The sequence below is a fragment of the Ornithorhynchus anatinus genome, unplaced genomic scaffold, assembly GCF_004115215.2.
Source record: "Ornithorhynchus anatinus isolate Pmale09 unplaced genomic scaffold, mOrnAna1.pri.v4 scaffold_264_arrow_ctg1, whole genome shotgun sequence".
In the NCBI taxonomy this organism is placed as follows: domain Eukaryota; kingdom Metazoa; phylum Chordata; class Mammalia; order Monotremata; family Ornithorhynchidae; genus Ornithorhynchus; species Ornithorhynchus anatinus.
The window spans coordinates 3,270,616-3,280,574 of NW_024396743.1; positions in this window are offsets into that span (position 1 = coordinate 3,270,616).

Genomic DNA, 9,959 nt, shown 5'->3' on the forward strand with positions numbered 1-9,959 from the left:
GTGCTTAGAATGGTGCTTGGCACACAGTAAGCGCTTAACAAATACCAATATTATTATTTCCTTTCTTTGTGCCTCAGTTCCCTCATCTGTAAAATGGGGATGAAGACTGGGGGCCTCACATGGGACAGGGACTGCGTCCAATCTGATGAACTTATCTACCCTAGTGCACGGCACCTAGTATGCACTTAACGAGTACCATAATTATTATGATTATTATTATTATTAAGGGCATCTCTGGACTTCTGATGAAAATATCCAGACTTGCGTCGTGGTGCACGTTTGTATGGCAAACTGACATTATCATTCACTCATTCATTTAATCGTATTTACTGAGCGCTTCCTATGTGCAGAGCACTGGACTAAACGCTTACACAAGCGTCATAACGCATCTGATATCTACTACTGAGCTCCGAAAGATGTGAAGCCGCCCTCTTCTTGAGGAGCGAGTGAGCTGAGGGGCATTGTGAGTATTATGGGGAATTAAGTCCTCTAATGCTGACCTTCCCACTGTCCCTCCATCTCGTCTATTTCGCCCCTCGCCCACATCCTGGGCGCTATCAATAAACCGGTGGTATTTATTAAGCGCTTACTGTGTGCAGAGCACTAAAGAGCTTGGGAGAGTCCAGAAGAAGCAGCGTGGCTCAGTGGAAAGAGAACGGGCTTTGGAGTCAGAGATCATGGGTTCGGATCCCGGCTCTGCCACTTGTCAGCTGTGTGACTGTGGGCAAGTCACTTAACTTCTCGGTGCCTCAGTTACCTCATCTGTAAAATGGGGATTAAGACTGTGAGCCCCAGGTGGGACAACCCGATTCCCCCGCGTCTATCCCAGCGCTTAGAACCGTGCTCTGCACATAGTAAGCGCATAACAAATACCAACATTATTAGAGCAGTACAAAGACACATCCCCTGTCCACAATGAGTGACAATCTAGAGCGGGAGACGGGCATTAATTTAAATAAATAAATGACAGCGATGGGGTCTGCGACGAGAGGGGCGAGATGGAGGGACAGGGAGAAGGTCTCTATCTGTTACCGATTTGTACATTCCAAGCGCTTAGTACAGTGCTCTGCACATAGTAAGCGCTCAATAAATACTACTGAATGAAAGGTTAGCACTAGAGGAGGGAAGTGTACGGACTGGGTTGGAGTAGGAGAGTAGTGTCCATTTCAGGACCCTTCCCCTGCCCCCAAAGAGCTTGTAGTCCAGAGGCCTCTGTAGAGTGATCTGCCCCAGCGCACGCCCAAAAACATGCAAACACACACACGCCCAAGACAACACAGGCATTGGATCCATCCTGAGGACACCCGGAAGGGCCGAGGCGAGGCCTGTGCACCCCGTAAGCGCTCAATCAATACGAGTGATTGATTGATCGATTGTCCAGCGCATCGGTGACCTCCTCAAGGGAGAACAAGGAGACAAAGAAACCCTGAGGAGAAGGGATCCGGGCCGGGGGGGAACTGAACCCCTCCTGGCCCCCGCCCAGCTCACTTTTTCATTCATTCTGTCGTGTTTATTGAGCGCTTAATGCGTGCAGAACACTGGACTAAGCGCATGGAAAGTACAATTCGGCAATATTCATTCAATAGTATTTATTGAGCGCTTACTATGTGCAGAGCACTGTACTAAGCGCTTGGAATGGACAAATCGGCAACCGATACAGTCCCTGCCCATTGACGGGCTTACAGTCTAATCGGCGGAGACAGATGGACACAAACAATACTAAAGAGAGACAATCCCTGCCCACACCGGGCTTACGGTCTAGAAGCGGGGGAGACAGACATCAGAGCAAGTAAACGGGCATCAGTAGAAATATATAGAATTATAGATACACGCATGTCGAAACAAGTAAACAGGCATCAATCGAAATAAATAGAATTAGATTATACGCAAGTGCTGTGGGGCGAGTCGGGGTGATGGGGAGGGGGAGCTTTCCCCGCCTTTTGGGGGGGCGTGGGAAGGGGGGGACAGACCCTCATCTCACAGAAGAGCCGAGACAAAGCAGGGAACGGCAAGGAAACCTTCCGAACAAAGAGCGGGTAATGGGATAAATCAGCCTTCCGATCAAATTTCCCGGGCATCAAAAGGTACGGTAAAACCCAGGAGAAAATTGACCTGTCAAGGGAATAGAATGGACAAGAGATAGGAAACTAACTGCTGGCTAGGGACCCTCCCCCCCCCTCACCAGCCCCCTACCCCCAGACCCTCTAACCAATAGCCCATTTATCCCCGGACTGGGAGGGTCATTAGTCAATCAATCGTATTTATTGGGCGCTTACTCTGTGCAGAGCACCGGACCACGTACCTTAGCTGTGATTTATTTATTTCTATTCGTGTCTGCCTCCCCCCTCAAGACTGTAAACTCGTTATGGGCAGGGAATGTCTCTGTTTATTGTTCTGTTGGACTCTCCCAAGCGCTTATTCATTCATTCAGTCGTACTTATTGAGCGCTTATGTGAGGCAGACACTGTGTCCAACCTGATGAGCTGCTATCTGCCTCAGTTGCCAGGGCTTCATAATAATAATGTTGGTATTTGTGTAAGCGCTTACTATGTGCCGAGCACTGTTCTACAGGGCTTAGAAGGAGCGTGGCTCAGTGGCAAGAGGGCGGGCTTGGGAGTCAGAGGTCGTGGGTTCTAATCCCGGCTCCGCCACTTGTCGGCCGTGTGACTTCGGGCAAGTCACCCGACTTCTCTGGGCCTCGGTGACCTCGCCTGTAAAATGGGGATGAAGACGGCGAGCCCCACGGGGGACAACCTCATGACCTTGTGTCTCCCCCAGCGCTTAGAGCAGTGCTTAACAAATGCCATCGTTATTATCATTCTGAGTGGATGGGTGAATTGATGGGTGGATGGATGGTGGTTAGATGGATTGGGGGGGGGGGGTAGATTGATGGGCGAGTGGGTGGATGGATGGCACCGCTTCAGGTTGAGGAGAGAGAAATGAAAGAGAAAAAAGAGAGAGACCTCCAACTTCCTCCCCGCCTCTGCCCGCGCTGCCAGCCTCGTCCCGGAGGCCAACTTGGTGGCTCCGGCCCCATTCATCTCCGGAGGACAATGACCCCTTTATCACCCGGATGAAAGGGTACCTCCCTGGCACGATCCACCTGTCACCATCCACCTGTTACGTCCGTGAACCGGACCCTGGGCTTGAGCTGGCAGATGACTGATAAGGCGCGGGGCGATAAGAAGGGGCTCGGCACCTGGAAGCTCCCAAGAAAAAACCGGCGGGAGGCGGGCAAGGGAAAAGGGCAGAGCCCTAAGGATGCCCAATCCATGCCCTAGAGGAATCCGTCACCGGGGTGTGGCAGGAAGCGGCGGGGAGGAATCCAGGCTGGGGGCATTGTTCTGTACCAGCTAGAAGAGAGCAATTCTCTCATTCATTCATCCATCCAATCGATCGCATTTATCGAGCGCTTAAACTGCGTGCGGAGCACTGTACTAAGCTCTTGGGAGAGTCCGATAGGACAGTAAACGGCCTTCCTGCTGCCCCTCTCGTCCTCAGAACAGTGCTTGACACATAGTAAGCGCTTAACAAGCACCATCATTATTATTTATAGTACGCTCACGGTGTACAGAGCACTTGGGAGAGCCCGATATAACAATAAACAGACACATTTCGGTGCCCACAGTGAGCTCACAGTCTCCCTAGGCCTCGGTTTCCGTCAACCGTAAAACTGTAAACCGCTTACTTTGTGCTAAGCACTGTTCTAAGTGCTGGGGTATATACAAGGTAACCAGGTTGGACCCAGTCCCCGTCCCAGACGGGGCTCCCACTCTCAATCCCCATTTTAGAGGCGAGGGGACTGAGGCTCAGAGAAGTAAAACGAGTTGCCCAAGGTCACACAGCAGGCAGGAAGCGGCGTGGCTTAGTGGCAAGAGTCCGGGCTTGGGAGTCAGAGGTTGTGGGTTCTAATCCCGGTTCCACCGATTATCAGCTGGGTGACTTTGGGGAACTCTCTTACCTTCTCTGGGCCTCAGTTACCTCATCTGGAAAATGGGGATGAAGACCGTGAGTCCCACGTGGGACAACCTGATTTACCTTATATCTACCTCAGGGCTTAGAACAGTGCTTGGCATCCAGTAGGTGCTTAACTAATCATTATTATCATCATTATTGAGACTTTGAGCCACAGGTGGGACAGGGAATGTGTCCAAACTGATTTGCTTGTATCCACCCCAATGCTTAGGACAGGTCACTTAACTTCTCTGTGCCTCAGTTACCTCATCTGTAAAATGGGACTGTGAGCCTGACGTGGGACAACCTGATGACCCTCTATCTACCCCAGCGCTTAGAACAGTGCTCTGCCCATAGTAAGCGCTTAACAAATACCAACATTATAATTATTATTATTCTGACATTGCCTGGCAGACAGGAAGTGCTGAACAAATACCACAATCATTATTATCAAGTGGCAGAGAAGCCAAGTGACGTACCCGAGGTCACCCAGCAGACCTGTGGCGGAGCCGGAATTAGAACCCGTGACCTCCTGACTCCCAGGCCCGGCCTCTATCCTCTAGGCCATGCCGCTTCTCACGTAGTAAGCGCTTAGTACCATCCACAAAATAAAAAAATGAAACCCCAAGACACCCCGGGACGGGGGCAGGGAGCCGGGTGGGAGAAGCCGGACAATGTGGTTTCAATCTAATTGTCCCAAAATATTGTTGCAATACGGGACTACGTGTGATCTGCTCACCTGCAACTAATCAGCCACAAAGCTACCGAATAAATAGGTTCCACACCCCGGCCCGGGCCGCCACGCTGCGCTAATCCCATCGGCGAGAGCCTGCCTGGGGAAAAGGGGGGACCCGGGCCAATATAAATACCAACCCCGCTCGCTAATTTCATTTCATGTCGAGTTGCGAGAAACCGTCAGATCCAATCAGGGGCGGAAGAGGGAGAGTTATTCATTCCCTCATTCATTCGATCGTATTTATTGAGCGCTTACTGTGTGCAGAAGCGTTATTCCCGGGGCCTTCCTCCCCTCCTCGCACCCTGAACCCTCCCCCCCAGCGAGAGAAGGGTCATGGGTTCTAATCCCGGCTCCACCACGTGTCTGCTGTGTGACCTTGGGTGGGTCACTTCGCTTCTCTGGGCCTCGGTTCCCTCATCTGGAAAATGGGGATTAAGATTGTGAGCCCCACGTGGGACAGGGACTGTGTCCAACCCTATTGGCTCGTATCCTCCCCGGCGCTTAGAACAGTGCCTGGCGCATAGTAGACGCTTAGCAAATACCACAATTATAATTATCATTTTTCATCCGTTCATTCATGTAATCATATTTTATTGAACACTTATAGTGTGCAGAGCATTGTACTCAGTGCCTGGGAGAGGACAATATAACAACAAACAGAGACACTCCCTGCCCACGAGGAGCTTAGAATCTAGAGGGGGAGACGGATATTAATACAAATAAATAAATTACAGATATGGACCTAAGTGCTGTGCAGCTGAGATTATATTACTGTACTCTCCTAAACACTTAGTACAGAGCTCTACATACAGTAATAATAATAATAATATTGTAATCTCCAAGCGCTTAGTAGAGAAGCAGCATGGCTCAGTGGAAAGAGCCCGGGCTTGGGAGTCAGGGGTTTTAGTCTCTGCTCCGCCACTTGTCAGCTGTGTGACCTCGGGCAAGTCACTTCACTTCTCTGGGCCTCAGTGACCTCATCTAACATTCACTCCTTCATTCAATCGTATTTATTAAGCGCTCATTGTGTGCAGGGCACTCTACTAAGTGCTTGGGCAAGGACGATAGAACAATAAAGGGGCACATTCATCTTTAAGTCTGTGAGCCCCGTGTGGGACATTAGAGAAGCAGGTGGCTCAGGGGAAAGAACATGGGCTTGGGAGTCAGAGGTCATGGGTTCGAATCCCAGCTCTGCCACTTGTCAGCTGTGTGACTGTGGGCAAGTCACTTAACTTCTCCGTGCCTCAGTTCTCTCAACTGTAAAATGGGGATTAAGACTGTGAGCCTCACGTAGGACAACCTGATTACCCTCTATCTGCCCCAGCGCTTAGAACAGTGCTTTGCACATAGCTTAACAAATACCAACATTATTATACAGGGCCCAATCTGATGAACAGGTATCTTCCCCAGCGCTTAATACAGTGCATGGCACATAGTACATGCTAAACGGTTTTTCTAATCCCAGCTCCGCCACTTGTCTGCCGTGTGACCTTGGGCAAACCACTTAACTTCTCTGTGCCTCAGTGACCTCATCTGTAAAATGGGAATGAAGACGGTGAGCCCCACGTGGGACAACCTGATTACCCCGTATCTACCCCAGGGCTCAGAACAGTGCTTGGCACATAGTAAGGGCTTAACAAATACCCTTATTATTCTTATTATTTACCATTAAAGGAATGAAAAAAGCAGGGCTGCTTTAGGGAAGGTCTGGACTGGGTGGGGAGATGGTATTTTGAGTGATTTTCACCCCAGCCCCCTTCTCTGGATCTTCCCCCTCCCCACCTCTCCAGCCCCGGGGCTAGAATTGGGGCCTCGCTCTCTCTCCTCTTCATCTCCACCCCCTTTTTTTCCTCCTCCCTTTATCTTTCTTGGTATTCATTTGTTAAGTGCTTAGTAGGCCGCCCTAGGGCGTCTACGACACAAGGGGATCCGACGCAGCCCCTCTCCCACGGTGGGGGGGGGCTCACAGCCTAAAAGGGGGAGGGAGACCAGAGACTGAATCCTCATTTTACAGATCCAAGGGAAGGGACTGGCCCAAGGTCACACAGAAGACAACAGGTGGAGGTGGGATTAGAACCCAGGTCTCCTGGCTCCCAGTTCTGCACTCTCCCCTTGGGTCCCGCTTCCCACTCCGGGGCATTTTTTTTTTTTTTAATGTAGTATTTGTTAAACCCTCACTATGTGCCAGACACTATACTAAGTGCTGGGGTAGAGCCAAGCTAATCCGGTTGGAAACAGTCCAGGTTTCACATGGGGCTCAGTCTTCATCCCCATTTTACAGATGAGGTCGCTGAGTCCCAGGAGTGACTTTCATTCATTCAGTCGTATGTATTGAGCTCTTTCCGTGTGCAGAGCACTGTACTTGGACTTGCCCAAGGTCACCCAGCAGACAAGTGGAGAAGCCAGATTGTGGCCTTGGGCAAGTCCCTTCTCTGGGCCTCAGTGACCTCATCTGTAAAATGGGGATGAAGACGGTGACCTTCATGTGGAACCTGGGCTGTTTCCAACCTAATTATCTTGGCTCCGACCCAGTGCTGAATATAGTGTCTGGTGCATAATAATGTTGGTATTTGTTAAGCGCTTACTATGTGCAGAGCACTGTTCTAAGCACTGGGGTAAACACAGGGGAATCAGGTTGTCCCACGTGGGGCTCACAGTCTTAATCCCCATTTTACAGATGAGGGAACTGAGGCACAGAGAAGTTAAATGACTTGCCCACAGTCACACAGCTGACAAGTGGCAGAGCTGGGATTCGAACTCATGAGCCCTGACTCCAAAGCCCGTGCTCTTTCCACTGCGCCACGCTGCTTCTCTTATATTTAAATATAATTTAATAAAAAATATTAAAATGGGGATGAAGAGTGGGACTGTGTCATTGATTCGATCGTATTAATTGAGCACTTACTGTGTGCACTGTAGTAAGCACTTGGAAAAATATAGTCTAACGACATTCCTCCCCTCAGTGAACCCAATTAGCTTGTAATCACCTCAGCGCTTAGTACAGTGCCCGGCACATAGTGAGCGCTTAACAAATGCCATGAAAATAGAAAATCCTGCCGGGGGTGGGGGATCTTTCCGATGCTCCCCAGGCCCTTCAGGGAAGGCCGGATCCTTGCTCCTGGAGAAACCCACCTGACAGATGTCGGCTGGGGGCTGGAGGCTGCAGCGCTTTGCCAGCTGTGCAGAAAGGGGGGTGAGGGAGGGGCTACTACACAGGTGCTTCACCTCCCCCAAACACACCAGGAGCTGTCTAACCGCCCCCCACCTCCCCATCCCCGCCTCGGGGGACCCAGGTGTGCTACAACCCTTGAAGTAAGTCTTCTACTTTCCCACCCAGACCCACCTTGTGAATCTGACTCTGAACGGTCCCCCACACCTCAAGACAGGCCTGCGATGCCCCTGGGTGAAAGCCTGGGCAGTCAGTGGTATTTATTGAGCACTTACCGTGTGCAGAGCACCAGACTAAATGCTCGGGAGAGCACATAGACACATTTCTGCCCACGAAAAGCTCCAATTCTTAGAATTTGGGGAGGGGGGGACCCCCTTCAGCTCAGGAAGGGCTGGGGGAATAATTTGAGTCGGGGGGTAGCTCACAAGGAGCTCACAGTCTAGAGTTGGAGACAGGCGTTAATAGAAATAAAGACGTTACAGCGATGGACATAAGTGCTGGGGCTTGTGGTTGTCATTGCGGCATCTATTAAACGCTTAGTTGTCTGCCGGGTGACCCTGGCCAAGTCACTTCACTTCTCTGGCCCTCAGTGACCTCATCAGTAAAATGGGATTTGAGACTGTGAGCCCCACATGGGACTGTGTCCAACCCGATTTGCTCGTCTCTACCCCAGCGCTTAGTACAGTGCCTGGCACAGGGTGAGCGCTTAACAAATACCACAATTATTACTACAATTAATAGCTTTCTCTGCCTTTATTCGGCACAATAAGGGAACGGGAACGGCTGCTAATTCTTTCCAGGGTGTGAGGAAGAGCTGTCCTGTCTTTCCACCTGTGTGTGAGACTCCCTGTTCTGGGCCTGAGCTTCCAGAGTTGCTAAATTGATTGGGGGATCCCTCTCGGCCCCCCCAAAGACCTCCCTTTCCTGCTAATGGCTTTTCAGGCGCCCTCTGGCTCACCCCCAGAGGCTCCGGCCGCACAGCCAGCCTGATTAATAATGAGAGCAAAGCCGGGAAAATTATTAATTTCCATCATTCAGGTTTACTTCTGGGAAACTTTGCCAATTAACTCGGCAAGCTGAGGTTTCCGAAAGAAAGAAAAGGGGCAGGAGCCCAGAGGCCGCAGGAAAATTCATGGGGGGCTGGGGAGAGGGAGGGGGAGGAGTTCTGGGGCACCCGCTCCCCGGAATCGGAGAAGGAGGTAGAGGATTTTCCAGGGCAGAGGCAGAGGAAGGGGCTTCTGATGCCCGGCTTCCGTTCCGTCTGGGGTCACGACATCCAAATCCCGAATTCTTTCAGAACCAAGGGTGGGATAGATTGATTCCCAACAGAGCCAGGAGAGGAAATGAGGTGAAACTTAGCTTCTGGGAGGCTGGGGGAAATTCGATGGCGGAGCACACACGTGCCACCTTTTTTTATGGTATTTGTTGAGTGCTTAATAAAAACCGTGGCATGTGTTAAGCGCTTAGTCTGTGCCAGATACTGTACTAAACGCTGGGGTAGATACAAGCAAATCGGGTTGAACACAGTCCCGGTCCCACGTGGGGTTCACAGACTTAATCCCCGTTTTACAGATGAGGTAACCGAGGCACGGAAAAGTGACTGGCCCAAGGTCACGCAGCAAACAGGAGGTGGAGCCGGGCTTAGAACCCAGGTCCTTCTGACTCCCAGGTCCGTGCACTCTCCACTAGGCCTCACTGCGCTTACTCTATGCTAGACACTGTACTGAGCCCTGGGAAAGACATAAGTTTAAGCAGGTTGGACACAGTAAGTGTCCCACGTGGGGCTCCCAGTCTTCATCCCCATTTTACAGATGAAGTAACTGAGGTACAGAGAAGTGAAATGACCTGCCCAAAGTCACCCAGCTGACAAGTGATGGGGATTAGAACCCGTGACCTCTGACTCCCAAGCCCGGGCTCCTTCCACTGAGCCACGCTGCTTCTCTAATGTGTCTGTTTATTGTTGTATTGTACTCTTCCAAGCGCTTAGCACGGTGCTCTGCACACAGTAAGCACTCAATAAATACGACTGAATGAATAAATGAGTGGACAACAGAATTAGTAGACCCGATCCCGGCCCTCAAGGAGCTGACAGTCTAGTGT